The sequence below is a fragment of the Pelobates fuscus genome, chromosome 11 (genome assembly GCF_036172605.1).
Source record: "Pelobates fuscus isolate aPelFus1 chromosome 11, aPelFus1.pri, whole genome shotgun sequence".
In the NCBI taxonomy this organism is placed as follows: domain Eukaryota; kingdom Metazoa; phylum Chordata; class Amphibia; order Anura; family Pelobatidae; genus Pelobates; species Pelobates fuscus.
This window is the reverse complement of record NC_086327.1, coordinates 25,442,021-25,458,596: the sequence shown is the minus strand read 5'-3', so window position 1 is coordinate 25,458,596 and position 16,576 is coordinate 25,442,021. Positions and strand designations below refer to the sequence as shown.

The following is a 16,576-nucleotide window of genomic DNA, read 5'->3' as shown; positions in this document are numbered from 1 at the left end:
ATAACAGAGCTCCACAGCAATAATACTCCCAGTAATGTGTCTGAGTGTATAACAGAGCTCCACAGCAATAATACTCCCAGTAATGTATCTGAGTGTATAACAGAGCTCCGCAGCAATACTACTCCCAGTAATGTGTCTGAGTGTATATCAGAGCTCCACAGCAATAATACTCCCAGTAATGTGTCTGAGTGTATAACAGAGCTCCACAGCAATAATACTCCCAGTAACGTGTCTGAGTGTATAACAGAGCTGCACAGCCATAATACTCCCAGTAACGTGTCTGAGTGTATAACAGAGCTCCACAGCAATAATACTCCCAGTAATGTGTCTGAGTGTATAACAGAGCCCCACAGCAATAATACTCCCAGTAATGTGTCTGAGTGTATAACAGAGGTCCACAGCAATACTACTCCCAGTAATGTGTCTGAGTGTATAACAGAGCTCCACAGCAATAATACTCCCAGTAATGTGTATGAGTGTATAACAGAGCTCCACAGCAATAATACTCCCAGCAATGTGTCTGAGTGTATAACAGAGCTCCACAGCAATATTACTCCCAGTAATGTGTCTGAGTGTATAACAAAGCTCCACAGCAATAATACTCCCAGTAATGTGTATGAGTGTATAACAGAGCTCCACAGCAATAATACTCCCAGTAATGTGTCTGAGCGTATAACAGAGCTCCACAGCAATAATACTCCCAGTAATGTGTCTGAGTGTATAACAGAGCCCTGCAGCAATAATACTCCCAGTAATGTGTCTGAGTGTATAACAGAGCTCCACAGTAATAATACTCCCAGTAATGTGTCTGAGTGTATAACAGAGCTCCACAGAAATAATACTCCCAGTAATGTGTCTGAGTGTATAACAGAGTTCCACAGCAATACTACTCCCAGTAATGTGTCTGAGTGTATAACATAGCTCCACAGAAATAATACTCCCAGTAATGTGTCTGAGTGTATAACAGAGCTCAACAGCAATAATACTCCCAGTAATGTGTCTGAGTGTATAACAGAGCTCCACAGAAATAATGCTCCCAGTAATGTGTCTGAGTGTATAACAGAGCTCCACAGCAATAATACTCCCAGTAATGTGTCTGAGTGTATAACAGAGCTCCACAGCAATAATACTCACAGTAATGTGACTGAGTGTATAACAGAGCTTCACAGCAATGATACTCCCAGCAATGTGAGTGTATAACAGAGCTCCACAGAAATAATACTCCCAGTAATGTGTCTGAGTGTATAACAGAGCTCCACAGCAATAATACTCCCAGTAATGTGTCTGAGTGTATAACAGAGCTCCACAGAAATAATGCTCCCAGTAATGTGTCTGAGTGTATAACAGAGCTCCACAGCAATAATACTCCCAGTAATGTGTCTGAGTGTATAACAGAGCTCCACAGCAATAATACTCCCAGTAATGTGTCTGAGTGTATAACAGAGCTCCACAGCAATAATACTCCCAGTAATGTGTCTGAGTGTATAACAGAGCTCCACAGCAATAATACTCCCAGTAATGTGTCTGATTGTATAACAGAGCCCCACAGTAATAATACTCCCAGTAACGTGTCTGAGTGTATAACAGAGCCCCACAGCAATAATACTCCCAGTAATGTGTCTGAGTGTATAACAGAGCTCCACAGCAATAATACTCCCAGTAATGTGTCTGAGTGTATAACAGAGCTCCACAGCAATAATACTCTCAGTAATGTGTCTGAGTGTATAACAGAGCTCCACAGCAATACTACTCCCAGTAATGTGTCTGCGTGTATAACAGAGCTCCACAGCAATAATACTCCCAGTAATGTGTCTGAGTGTATAACAGAGCTCCACAGCAATAATACTCCCAGTAACGTGTCTGAGTGTATAACAGAGCTCCACAGCAATAATACTCCCAGTAATGTGTCTGAGTGTATAACAGAGCTCCACAGCAATAATACTCCCAGTAATGTATCTGAGTGTATAACAGAGCTCCGCAGCAATACTACTCCCAGTAATGTGTCTGAGTGTATATCAGAGCTCCACAGCAATAATACTCCCAGTAATGTGTCTGAGTGTATAACAGAGCTCCACAGCAATAATACTCCCAGTAACGTGTCTGAGTGTATAACAGAGCTGCACAGCCATAATACTCCCAGTAACGTGTCTGAGTGTATAACAGAGCTCCACAGCAATAATACTCCCAGTAATGTGTCTGAGTGTATAACAGAGCCCCACAGCAATAATACTCCCAGTAATGTGTCTGAGTGTATAACAGAGGTCCAAAGCAATACTACTCCCAGTAATGTGTCTGAGTGTATAACAGAGCTCCACAGCAATAATACTCCCAGTAATGTGTATGAGTGTATAACAGAGCTCCACAGCAATAATACTCCCAGCAATGTGTCTGAGTGTATAACAGAGCTCCACAGCAATATTACTCCCAGTAATGTGTCTGAGTGTATAACAAAGCTCCACAGCAATAATACTCCCAGTAATGTGTATGAGTGTATAACAGAGCTCCACAGCAATAATACTCCCAGTAATGTGTCTGAGCGTATAACAGAGCTCCACAGCAATAATACTCCCAGTAATGTGTCTGAGTGTATAACAGAGCCCTGCAGCAATAATACTCCCAGTAATGTGTCTGAGTGTATAACAGAGCTCCACAGTAATAATACTCCCAGTAATGTGTCTGAGTGTATAACAGAGCTCCACAGAAATAATACTCCCAGTAATGTGTCTGAGTGTATAACAGAGTTCCACAGCAATACTACTCCCAGTAATGTGTCTGAGTGTATAACATAGCTCCACAGAAATAATACTCCCAGTAATGTGTCTGAGTGTATAACAGAGCTCAACAGCAATAATACTCCCAGTAATGTGTCTGAGTGTATAACAGAGCTCCACAGAAATAATGCTCCCAGTAATGTGTCTGAGTGTATAACAGAGCTCCACAGCAATAATACTCCCAGTAATGTGTCTGAGTGTATAACAGAGCTCCACAGCAATAATACTCACAGTAATGTGACTGAGTGTATAACAGAGCTTCACAGCAATGATACTCCCAGCAATGTGAGTGTATAACAGAGCTCCACAGAAATAATACTCCCAGTAATGTGTCTGAGTGTATAACAGAGCTCCACAGCAATAATACTCCCAGTAATGTGTCTGAGTGTATAACAGAGCTCCACAGAAATAATGCTCCCAGTAATGTGTCTGAGTGTATAACAGAGCTCCACAGCAATAATACTCCCAGTAATGTGTCTGAGTGTATAACAGAGCTCCACAGTAATAATACTCCCAGTAATGTGTCTGAGTGTATAACAGAGCTCCACAGCAATAATACTCCCAGTAATGTGTCTGAGTGTATAACAGAGCTCCACAGCAATAATACTCCCAGTAATGTGTCTGAGTGTATAACAGAGCTCCACAGCAATACTACTCCCAGTAATGTGTCTGCGTGTATAACAGAGCTCCGCAGTAATAATACTCCCAGTAATGTGTCTGAGTGTATAACAGAGCCCCACAGCAATAATACTCCCAGTAATGTGTCTGAGTGTATAACAGAGCTCCACAGCAATAATACTCCCAGTAATGTGTCTGAGTGTATAACAGAGCTCCACAGCAATAATACTCTCAGTAATGTGTCTGAGTGTATAACAGAGCTCCACAGCAATACTACTCCCAGTAATGTGTCTGCGTGTATAACAGAGCCCCACAGCAATAATACTCCCAGTAATGGACCTTTAACATAAAATAAATGTGTTTAGAAATCAGTCTGCACACACACACACATTTAATAAGATCGGAATCAACAGAAATTTAAAGTGATTTTCAAAAAGGTTTCTTCAACAGGTTGATTTTTTTTTGTCTTAAAAATTTTTTGCACCCATTTACATTAGCCAGCCCACCGGTTTTTGCATGAAAAATTTGTTAAAAGAACACTCCTTGAGGTCCTTTACACTGGCTCACCTTTAGGGTTTAAATCCCATAGTACAAAAACTTCAAAACAGAAGACTATGGCTGCAGCAGGAAGGGGCACCACTGAGAGCTGTTGCTCTTAGGAAATCAGTGGCTCCCCATTCTTGAAACGCCTTATGTACGTGTTTTTGTCAAGGCGTTTTCGAGAATGGGGAGCCATTGATTGGCTGAGAGCATCACCAGATAGCTCTCAGTTCAAAACATATAGGGGGAAATCACTTATTTGCACCAAAATAAATTCCTGATGACAGATTCAGGGTGGTGGTAGTCACTTACAAATCAGACATTGATGCACATTTTTACATCTATTTATTATTATTTAGAGCAAACTAGCCAACCTGGATTTAAAAAAAGATTAACCGGAGAGTTTTCTCAAATTAGCAACATTGGTCTGCTTTTGGAATCGTAGTTCCTGTTCAATCTAATTCAATGTTCAGTAAATAAATCTCTGTGGTGATTTCCCACATTTCCCAGTCATACATAATGAAACAAATTGAATATGTAAATTCAAAGACAATGCCCAAAATGGCTGATCCATTAGCAAATGGCTGATCCATTGGCTTTTAATATGTAGAGGACTGTTTTGATATCTTCATGACTTTACATGTTTACAATATATTGGGTGGGGACGTAGACCCTGATTCAGCAGCACAATATAAATTTGCATCTCCTGTCCTACCATTCCCAGCTTTGTTCAATTATTTCCCACTGATAGGGCCAGTGGTGACAAGTCCCCAATAAACATAACACGTGCATATCATTTTTAAGTTTTAATGCCCTCCATACTGAATTAAGGGCATCCAGCCCCTATGTGATCAATTTGAAAGCGCTATGAATACGGGCTACCCTGACTGGGCCAATCCAAAGTGGGGCTGGATAGTTAGCTATTGGGATGTGCAAAGAATCTGACATGTAACAGCCTCACTTTAAAATGTTACCCAGGTTGCACTCAGCATCATGGCCTACGAAGTGGCAATGGCTTTGAAACATTGCTTTAGTGTTAAAAGGGAACTGTGACCTCTTTAAAGTACCTGCAATTTCTGTTTAACCCACATTTGTTAGGGGAAGTGGTATTTCAATTAAATATAGCCTCTAAATCCTGCTGTAGTGGTTATTTTTATTTATTTATTTATTATTGCCATTTATATAGCGCCAACAGATTCCGTAGCGCTTTACAATATTATGAGTGGGGATTTAATTATAAATAGGACAATTACAAATAAACTTACAGGAACAGTAGGTTGAAGAGGACCCTGCTCAAACGAGCTTACATTCTATAGGAGGTAGGGTGTAAAACACAATAGGACAGGAATTTACAATCAAATAAGGTGGGCTGCCCTTTAGGAGAGGGCAAGAGAGACAGGTATGTGAGGTAAGGGTTAGTCTTGGAGGCCATAAGCTTTCCTAAAGAGATGGGTTTTAAGGCACTTCTTAAAAGATGCAAGACTAGGGGAGAGTCTGATGGCGGTAGGCAGGCTATTCCATAGGAAGGGAGCCGCCCGTGAGAAGTCCTGCAAGCGCGAGTTGGCCGTACGAGTGCGGACAACGGACAGGAGGTGGTCACGGGCAGAGCGGAGAGACCGAGAAGGGACATACCTATGGATCTGTGAGGAGATATAAGAGGGGCTAGAGTTGTTCAGTGCTTTATAGGTGTGAGTTAGTACCTTGAATTGACTCCTATAGCATACAGGAAGCCAATGTAAGGACTGGCAGAGGGGTGAGGTGTGAGAGAAACGACTAGAGAGGAAAATCAATCTAGCAGCAGCATTCATTACAGACTGTAAGGGTGCAGTACGGCTATTGGGAAGACCAATCAGGAGAGGGTTACAATAATCCATGCGGGAAATTACTAGAGCATGGACAAGCTCCTTGGTAGTATCTGGTGCAAGAAAGGGGCGGATGCGGGCTATGTTTTTAAGATGGAATCTACAGGATTTGGCAACATGCTGGATGTGAGGCTCAAATGTGAGACCAGAGTCAAGTATGACGCCAAGACAGCGCGCTTGCAAGGATGGACTGATGTTGGTACCACAAACTTGGAGGGAGAGCGAAAGAGGAGGATCAGTATTAGGAGGAGGAAAGACAAGGAGCTCAAGGAGGTTATGGTGCCACACGTGCCATGGCTCCCTCACAGAGTGCATAGTCAAACAATTTAAGAGCAGTTTAAACAATTTATCTGAGTCCGGCTTGATGCCAGTCACTGCTTACCCTGCAACCAAAGCTCCTTCTAGGAGCTCCACTGAACTAAGTCCTGCCATGCTCAGCTCATTGGCAGAGTTTCTGGTAGCTGACGAGGTGGCATTGGGTGCCTGCAGTACCGAGGTCCGTGGTCAAAATGTTCTAAAACTGTTTGACTACTTACTCTGGGTTGGGGCCAGAGCACCACAACCACTACAGCTGTCTTTAGAGGTTATGTTTCTTGGAGTGTTTCTTTAAATACCACTTCCTTCAAAAATCTACGTTTAGCACAGTAATTGAATCCAAGATTGCTTGGTAAAGACAGAAGATAATAGTGAGGATTTAAAACGTCTGATCTATTCAAATAAATAGCAAAATGGACAGATGATGTGCGCCAATTTGATTCTTATCTGCCGTCAGTCAGTATGGTCCTGTAATAGGAGACCGAAATCTGGCAGAAAGTCTGTTGTCAAAACCTAAAAATAGCAGATTTTATTTTAAATAATGAGAACCAGACTGTCCCTCTCACAAATTTGTAGTTGTTCCAGATTCTATTAAGGAACTGGCTTATGCTTCTGTGGACTGACCCATTCTCGCTATAGTGTTTTATAAATGATTTCTAGGTGCTCACTCTCGGGGTTCAGCTGTTGTGAGGATTTTGGACAGTGTGGTTTTATTTCCGAATTGAGACACAGAACCGTAAATCAATTATTGATACAGATCTGTAGTAGCGCAACTATTTCCTTGACCCTTTAGAAGCAGGACATTACAACAAGTAATTAGAAGAGCAATAGTGTTAGGAACACATGTTTGTTTTCCCAATGCTATAGTGTTCCTTTGAAGGGATACTGTAAGCACCAATATAACTTTAGCTCAATGAAGCAGTTTTGGTGTGACAAGGAAGCCTAGTTCACCTTTAAACCATAATTAAACATTTTAACAGTATACAGAGGGACAGCCTCAGGGAACTCCAGCATTTGTAAGATAAAGTGGTCATAATGCCCAGGGAAGGGCCGGACTGGGAACTAAAAGCAGTCCAGGAACAAAAATTCTATACCAGCCCAATAATGAGTCATGCCACCAGCCTAGTGTGCTGTTATAGAGGTGAAAAAATAACCTAAAATTGAAAACTATTACTGTAACGTAAGAAAGCACTCATAGGGCTTCAAAATAAACAACAGAGCGGCTTTATTTCAAGCAGACGTGCATTTACATATAATCAATGTTTCAGACCAACTACCTTGACATATTAAGGAAAGTTTGTAAAGGGACTGAAATGGTGAATGTATGCTGTTACACGGCTGTAAAAAGTTATCTTGTTTAATTTAATGTCCTATGGGAGTACGCTTCACTTTGAATATGTCATTGTGCTGGAGTGTGCACCACCTAGTAACAAGACTGGGCAAATGTGTGCCCATTACATAAATGTTACAATTGTTATTAATGACATTCTGTGTGTATTATGCATATATAAATGTATATTAATATATGTGTAAATATTATAGGTATAATTATATATATATTACTAATACACATATTAATATACATGTGTATCTATATATATATATATATATGTGTGTGTGTGTGTATTACTGTAAGAATCACGTCAATTACATCTATCTGTACATTGTGTTATCAAGTTTGCTAGCAAAATTTATATATTGGAAGGAAAATCTATTTAATAACAGGTCTTTCTCTCACCTGTCAATTAGCTCTACGGCATAGACTCCTATGCTCAGGGCTGGTGCGTCCTATAGGCTAAGTAGGCGGCTGCCTAAGGCTAATCAGAGCATTGCCGCAGGTTACCAAGGCAACACTCTGACAGGTCTCGCAAGACACATGGTGTGCAGAGCTGCAGACCGGATATCACCACCGGACCACAGGGAGCCCACTGGATTACCATGGAATAAAAAAAGGTATTTAGTCCCGCTCTCCCTCTCACCATCACCCCCCCTCTCACCATCACTCCAGTGGGCTCCCTGTGGTCCGGTGGTGATATCCGGTCTGCAGCTCTGCACACCATGTGTCTTGCCAGACCCGTCAGAGCGTTGCCATGGTAACACACTGACCGAGAACCCAACTCAGTCTGCCCTAAGGTGGTTTAGACAGCCGCAAGGTCCCAGCCAGCGCGAGGCCTAAGGCAGCCTCCTAAACTGCCTAATTAGCGGGCCGCCTCTGTGTGTGTGTGTGTGTGTGTGTATGTATGGGTCTGTGTGTGTGTGTATGTATGGGTCTGTATGTGTGTGTGTGTGTATGTATAGGTGTGTATGGGTCTCTGTGTGTCTGCATAGGTCAGTGTTTGTGTATGGGTCAGTGTGTGTCTGCATGGGTCATTGTCTGTGTATGTGTGTATGTATTGGTCTGTGTATGGCTCAGCATGTGTCTGCATGGGTCAGTGTGTGTGTATGTATGGGTCACTGTGTGTGTATGGGTCTCTGTGTGTATAGGTCAGCATGTGTCTGCATGGGTCAGTGTGTGTGTATGTATGGGTCTCTGTGTGTGTATGGGTCTCTGTGTGTATAGGTCAGTGTGTGTCTGCATGTGTCATTTTGTGTGTGGAGGGGGGTCAGTGTGAGCCTATGTGTGTGGGTCAGTGTGTGTGTCTGTATGGGTCAGTGTATGTAAGTCTGCATGAGTGGGTGGAACGAATGGGGCGGCAAATTTTTTTTTGCCTAGGGCGGCAAAAATCCTTGCACCGGCCCTGCCTATGCTGAAGAACTGGGTTACAGGGAGAGCAGGAGACACAGGCAAAAGTGCACACCCCCCCCAAACACACACAAAAAAAATGCATTTTCTCTTGTGTTTCTCTTAACTCAAGTTGAATTTCTTGCTGTTTTTTGTGTTTCTTATTCCCCCTTTTGATTTTGTTTACCTCGTTTAGTGTATCTTGACTTCAATTTTTCTCCTTTGTGTCTCTTACAACCCCCCTCGTGTGTCTCTTTCAACTCCCCCTGTGTATCTTTTACTTCATCCCAGCCCCTGTTTGTTTTATTTGACCCTTCTCTAGCCCACTGTATGTCTCTTTTCTCCCAGACACTTTTGTGTGTGTCTTTGTCTCCCCAACAAACCTTTTGTGTGTCTCTTTGTCTCCTCCAGTCCCTCTGAGTGCCTCTTTCTCCTCCAGGCCAGGTTTCCCTCCCACAAATCTTCTGTGTGTCTCTTTGTCCCACTAACAAATCTTCTGTGTGCCGCTTTCTTCCCGCAGCCCCTCTGTGTGTCTCTTTCTCCCCCTCACTGCTCTTCTGTGTCTCTCTATCCCCCCTCTGTCTCTTTCTTCCCCCTCCCCTGTGTCTCTCTATTCTCCCTCTGTCACTCCCCCCCCTTTGCCTGTATCTCTCTCCCCCTCTGTCTCTTTCTCCCCTTCCATCTGTCTTTCTCACCCCCCTCTGCCTCTTTCTCCCCTCTTCCCCTGTGTCTCTCTCTTCTCTCTCTTTCACCCACTCCCCCTTTGTCTCTCTCCTATCCCTCTTTCTCCCCACCCCTGTGTCTCTCTCTTCCTCCTCTTTCTCCTCCTCCCCTGTGTCTCTATCTTTCCCCTTTTTCTCCCCCACTGTCTCTTTCTCCCCCTCCCCCCCTGTGTCTCACTCTTCCCCCTCTGTTTCCCCCCCTGGGTCTTTCTCCGCCTTTGCCTGTGTCTCTCTCTTCCTCTGTCCCCCCACTATTGCTCCCCTTCACCACCCTGAGGCTGACGTTGTCTGAAATTGGGTGTGGAGCTCTGGGAGAACAGCAAGGACAGCAATTTGCTGTTCTCTCTCTCTATCATGCTCCCTCGCAGTTCCCAAAATTTCAAGCATGGACACATCATAGAGCAATCACTATCTATGTAACTATTGAACGCGGCCGGCCCCCTCAGAGTGTGCCACCGGACCGGCCACCCGGTGGCACCTACATGCAGCAAGCGGCCGCAATGTTACTCAAGCTGGCAGAGCTTCCTCTCTATAGGAGGGAAGAATAAGGGCTGTGTTGCCCCAAGGTGCCGCGGCCCACCAGGAAAATTCCGGTATCCCGGTGGGCCAGTCTGGCCCTGATAATGCCTGCCTTTGACGTTTTAGCCTGAAATACTCTCATAAAAAACACAGTTAGCATTATCATGTGTAAAAACATTAAAAGGACACTGTAGTCACCAGAACAACTACAGCTCAATGTAGTTATTATGGTGTCTATAGCCTGTCCCTGCAGGCTTTTTAATGTAAACATTGCCTTTTCAAAGAAAGGTAGTGTTTACTTTGCTGGCCAGTTACACCTCTAGTGTCAGTCACTTAGACAGCCACTGGAGGTGCTTCCTGGGTCAGTGCTGCAGAATATGCAGCACTGACGTTCAGCATCTCTACGCTTTGCATAGAGATGCTGACTACTCCCCATAGAGATGCATTGATTCAATGCATCTCTATGAGGAGATGCTGATTGGCACAGCACAGTGTTTTGACTACGATAGGAAAGTATCGGATTGTATCAAATTTGATGATTTCAGCCATGGAGGTTGGCCAGCAGCAGCAAGATCGGTGCTACGCTGGAAAAAAGATTAGTGAAACACCTTTTTAAAGGAGGCAAGGGGGTTGGTACCTTAAACAGCGTTTTTAGCACTATAATGTCAGGAAGAAAAATATATAGTCCTGACACTATAGTGTTCCTTTAATTAAAGGAACCTTTTGAATTCTAGAAGTGAACCATTGCCTATTCAAAAGCACCAAAAAAAAGTATGAATGGTGGAATTTAACAGGCATGAATACTTTTCATAACTTAAGTTTACTTTAACTATGCTATAATGCAAGGGTAGGCAACCTTCAGCACTCCAGATGTTGGGGACTACATCTCTCATAATGCTTGTACAGTTATAATGCTGGCAAAGCATCAGGGGAAATGTAGTCCAGAACTCTGGAGTGCTGAAGGGTGCCTACCCCTGCTATACTGACTGCAGTTACAATTTATTTTGATGTTGACGCTAGAAAAACTCTAGATGGCGACACTGAGCCACTTTCTAAATTGCTGCATCACAACATTTAGACAAATGTTTCATTATATTAGATAAACTGCCTGTTATTCCAACAGGCAAATAATATTTTAGAATGCTTTACTGCATGGATGGCAATCGACAAAGTAGAAGACCGAACGTGAATTGCCCATCATCCCACACAGATTTGTTGAGATATAGAGATCAACATTTCGGCTCCCACTAGCGTTACTGAGCTTGATAAAAGCTCCTGGGGCTGAAACTTTATATCTCGTTAAATCTGCCACGGTTATTTCCAATTCATGCCCGGTCGTATTATTATTATTATTATTGGCATTTAAATAGCGCCAGCTTATTCCGTAGCACTTTACGATAGTTTTCTCTTTTGTGGATTGCCAAGGGATGGAGCATCTCTTGCCCAGTGACACATGGATTTTCCTTTATTTGTATGGCTGCTCATTATGCGTTTTTGGTTACCTTTCTTGCATGGATGGCGACATTAATCTGTGCAATTGTTCCCATAATAAATTGGGAATGACGGACAGATTACCTCCACGCAGACTGGGGGCCTTAATCCCAACCAGAACTGGGTCTTACAGCATAATAATTATTTATATTAACTAGTTACATATTCTGCAGATCTGTGAACGGAGTAAACAAAACAATACACCCAATAATAGCACGCAACTTTAACCAAATGGTAAGTAGTAGTAATTAAATTCCTGCTCAAATGCATATTGTCTAAAGCAATGCTCCTCAACACTCTCCTCAAGGCACACCTAACAGTCCAGGATTTAGGAATTACCCAGGTGTGTCTAAGGTGTTTTTAAAAAAAACCTAAAAACACAGTAGAATCTAAGTTGATGTTTTTTTCTTTTCCAAACACCTGGGTAATCCCTAAATCTTGGACTGTTAGGTGTGCTTTGAGGAGAGGGTTGAGGAGCACTGGTCTAAAGGAATCCGGATAATAATTCCAAAAAGGTGAAAATGTGTCCAGAAGGGAATATAAAATCCCAGGTTATAGTCTGTATTAAATGAAATGTATAGTTTATATAAACTAGCTGACGTTTATAGTAGGTATAGAGTTAGAGAATGACGGTGCGGGAGGAATAGAGCAGACGGTGAGGAGGGAAGATGTGAGACTGGGTATGGAGAGGAATCCATCTGTAGTTTGATAGACTTACATAAAGAAATGGATTTATGGGCATTTATAAATGACTGGCCAGGTAGAGTCTGTTAGGGTGAGGTTTGGAATTGAATCCAAAAAGATTCAAAAAGTCACTGTAAGAATTGACATGGTGTGAACTGGGAGTAGTATGGCTGGGTTAAGAACAATCGATATTTTACCATCTATATTTGCCAGTTACTACAATCTTTGCGTCCATGTTGTAAGTTGTAACTGTCTTCATTTTGAGCCCTCTCTGTTGATATCTACCCGTACACAGTTTACAAGTTGTCTCCATTTATACAAAGCGCTGTCCTCATGTTTTCACCAAGAGTTCTGATTGCATCTGGGTTCCATTTCTGCTACAGGCACCACTAGTTGGTGGCTTGTTGGGAACATTGCCATTTAAATACTGATCAAGAGGCTTGGTTCATTAGCATCAGTAGAAAGTGAGTGCAACTTGGCAGCTGAGAAATTTCAGTAACCCGTTACGTACGGCATCAATGGATGTTACCAATCTCCATAGAATGTCATAAAATGATGAGTAAGGCATTTGTATATAGGCAGCAGGATTCCATTTGGGGTTTGATGTGTACTGCTGTTCTCCTGAGTACCATTTGTTTACTGTCTGTACTTGCATTATTACTGAAATCATATTTATTGTTTTTATAATAAAAATCTATCTATGTTCTCCCTTTTTGCTTGGTTTTTGTTTGCATATTGTTTTAAAGGGACACTATAGTCACCAAAACAACTTTAGCTTAATGGAGCAGTTTTGGTGTATAGAACATGCCCCTGCAGTCTCACTGCTCAATTCTCTGCCATTTAGGAGTTAAATCACTTTGTGTATGGGGGCGGGGCCTGGACAGCATGGCGGCTGGACGTGCCTCATGAGAGCTCTGAGCTCAAACCCTGTAATTCAGCCTGATTATAGCTACCCAGCCAGCCAAAAAAGCCACAAATCGGGACCTACCTGCTTCTGGGGCCAGCCGAGGATCTCGGGTTTACTGCCTGCGGGTGCACGGCACATCCGACGGAGCTGGTGGGAGTGAGGCCTAGCAAGGTCACCGGACGGGTGGAGCGGCCGATCCCCCGCTCTGAGAGACCGACACTGTGCCCTCCCAAGTTTGCCTCTCAGCCCTGTTCCCCCCCCTATGGACCGGCGGGGGTCATCCCGGTCCACCCTGGCTCGTGTCCCACACAACAGTCTCTCACCCACCTACCCCACTAATCTACAGCCCGGCAGATGCACATAAAATGGCGGCTCGGAACAAACAGCGGGAACCAGACACCCAGCGCCCTGAGACGGCACCTCTGACTCCCGAGCAGATAACGCAGAGGAGACTGGATGAGATATTTGACCGCTTCTGGGCCGCGCTGGCCGCACGCCAAACTGCTGCAGCTCCCCAACGCCGAGAGGACAACAAGGAGGTTGAAAGCCGGGCGGTGAGTGGACCCCCTCTGATCACCCATGCCTCTCCAGCATACAAACCTCCTGGCAGGAGATCACCCAGGCCGAGGGCCACCAGGGGCAGAGCCCCAAGGCATCACCCACACCGGCGGAGGATCGCCTGCAATCAGCGGCAGTTTACCACCAAGACTCCCCGCTTGCCCCTAGCAAGGAAGGGCCGGAACCCCAAAACCCCCCATGTCCGTGGTGAGAGGAAGCATACCAGAAAGCTGGCCTGGGGCGGGAGGGATACCCAACGGAACCACCAGAGTGCTGCAGCCTCCCTAGCCCTCAACACACAGGACTTTCGATTCCCATCTGCGGGCATAGGTTGAACACAATCTCGCCGAATACAGCCGTACCATAAGGGGTCAAACTTTAAGCACTAACTGTCACTGACGGGACTTCCACACCTTACCCACTGATGCCAGCCTAACTGGGCCCCTTATACGCATGCAAAAAGCGGCTGCTTGATACGTTCTCCTTGATTAGCATTTGCTCTGTTTTTTAGGTCCTAACGTTAACCAGATCTCTGCCTTGTATATTAGAATGATAGAGATAAACAGCCAGCGGTTCTTACCTGCTTTGATTATACCCATGCCACAGTCTCTAACCTGTACACCCCTATGTACACTGTTGTGGTGTTTAACGATGTTATGCCTATAAACCACGACGAGAACCAGTACAATAGACGCCATTTCTCAGCTGGTATTTAGCTTGTATTATAAATCGGATGCAAATGCTTAAATTAACCACTCGTGGAACTACGCTTGAAATATCATAACCTTTAGTTTAAATCGTATTTCTTATCTTGACATAACTGTTCCGGCTCTAGCCTGATATTAATATAAAAATGTGCTGTCAAATCGCATGCCATGTTAAACCTACTGTTCTTAATCGGCTTGCTAATGCTGTTGTGGTATCGCAAGACAAAATGTTAAATGTCTTTACATGCACAAGAAAAATAAAGAATTAAAAAAAAAAAAAAAAATCACTTTGTGTATGAACCCTAGTCACACCTCCCTGCATGTGACTTGCACAGCCTCCCTAAGCACTTCCTGTAAAGTGTCATCTACGATGTGTCCTTCCTTTATTGCAAGTTCTATTTAATTTAGGTTTTCTTATCCCCTGCTATGTTAATAGCTTGCTAGACCCGGCAAGAGTATCCTGTATGTGATTAAAGGACCACTCTAGGCACCCAGACCACTTCAGCTTAACCCCTTAAGGACAGAGCTTCGGAAGCTTGTCTTTCACTTTATGACAACGGCATTTTTTGAATTTTTTGCTGTTTGCGTTCAACTGCAATTTGCATTTGACTAATTTATTGCACCGACGCATACTATATACCGTTTTTTAAAGGACAGAAAGGGCTTTCATTTGATGTAACATATATATATATATATATATATATATACATGCTTATTTATTATAAAAAAAATACAGAAAAATGCAAAAAAAATGAAAAATTTAGATTTTTTTACAGTTTTTGCAATAATAATGTGTGCCTAATTAGTGCAGGTTAAGGAAAGTAATTAAAAATAAATTCATTTAGTTGTTCTGATTTACAGAATATATAATGTGTCTGGGATTTTAAGTTTTTTTTGGTAGTTACAGGTCACAAAGCACAAGGAGTAAAATAAACTTTTAATGTGGAGCGATTTTAGAATTTGGTATGTTTGTCTTGTAAGCTTAATAGCCATAAAAGAAAACAAAATTGCCACACAAAAGTATATATTTATATAAAGTAGACACCCCAGGCTATTTACCTAAGGTTGTTTTGACACTTTCTACGTAGCCATTTTACCGCCAACCTCTGCTAAATATTGGAGTAAAATTGTGTTTTTTGGGGGTTTTCGCACACAAACTTATAACAAAGAACTTCTCATGTGTATTTTGTAAAGTTGGTGTGTGCTATTCCTGTACAAAGTTTTATTATGTGTTCAGTTACTTCTGCTGAGTACAACGGTACCCCCATTGTATGTCTTTGGCACTATTTCGTGAAGCTACAGGGCCATATAGGAGACCTGTCCTTTTCAGTATTCACAGTAGAATTTTGAGAGACGGATTTAATGAGCCTATGCTTCCATTTCCACAAAGGCCTACCATTTGTAAAAGTAGACACCTCAGGGTATCTCATAAGGTGCATATTGTGCCTTAACATGCCCCCATTTTTTTACCATTACATGCCAAAGTATGTGGTAAAAAATAATTTTGTGCATTTTTTACATACGGATTGCATTTTTGCTGGGCATTTTGTACATTTCATATGTGCCACTAAGTTCAAACCCCCAAATCAATGGCTTCAAGTTTGCATATTATTTTTTTGTTAGAAACCGTCCTGACTCACTGGCTGACACAGGATAACATGGTAAAACAATGTTAACACTTTGAATTGAGTTACTCATTCTGATGGCTTTCAAAGAATCTTAGTATCTCACTTTGATCTTTAGCCAAGGCTTACATACTGTGCTGATCAGCAGGTGGCGCTACTGCCAGTAGAAGGGTGTGAAAGTTAATCCCCTTGTTAAACAGACACTAAAGTCACTCAGACTACTTCATCTCAATGATTTACGCTCTATGAGGAGCAGTAGATTAAACCATCATCGAAGAGACCATGTCTCCTCCGTGACGTCACTGGAGGAGGAGAGGTGAACAGCGCCAAGGGAGGCACTATAGTGTTAGGAATACTGGTTTGAAATCCTATTGCTATATTGTTAATTATAAATCAGCTTTCACTATTGACACATCGTGTCCAAAGTAGTCTCTACTTAGTCATACAATATCTTTATGAAATTCCAAAACAATATGAGTTTAAAAACAAACTTAAAACTGAAAAACTTTTTTACGAAAAACTGAAAAGTCATCTT

The 16,576-nt window shown here is 42.7% G+C and overlaps 1 long non-coding RNA gene across 1 annotated transcript in view; it reads right to left on the bottom strand.

Moving 5' to 3' along the window:
• LOC134577512 (uncharacterized) overlaps nt 1-16,576 on the bottom strand; it is a 747,008-nt gene that overhangs the window by 377,381 nt on the left and 353,051 nt on the right. The gene's annotated exons all lie outside the window — the stretch shown is intronic.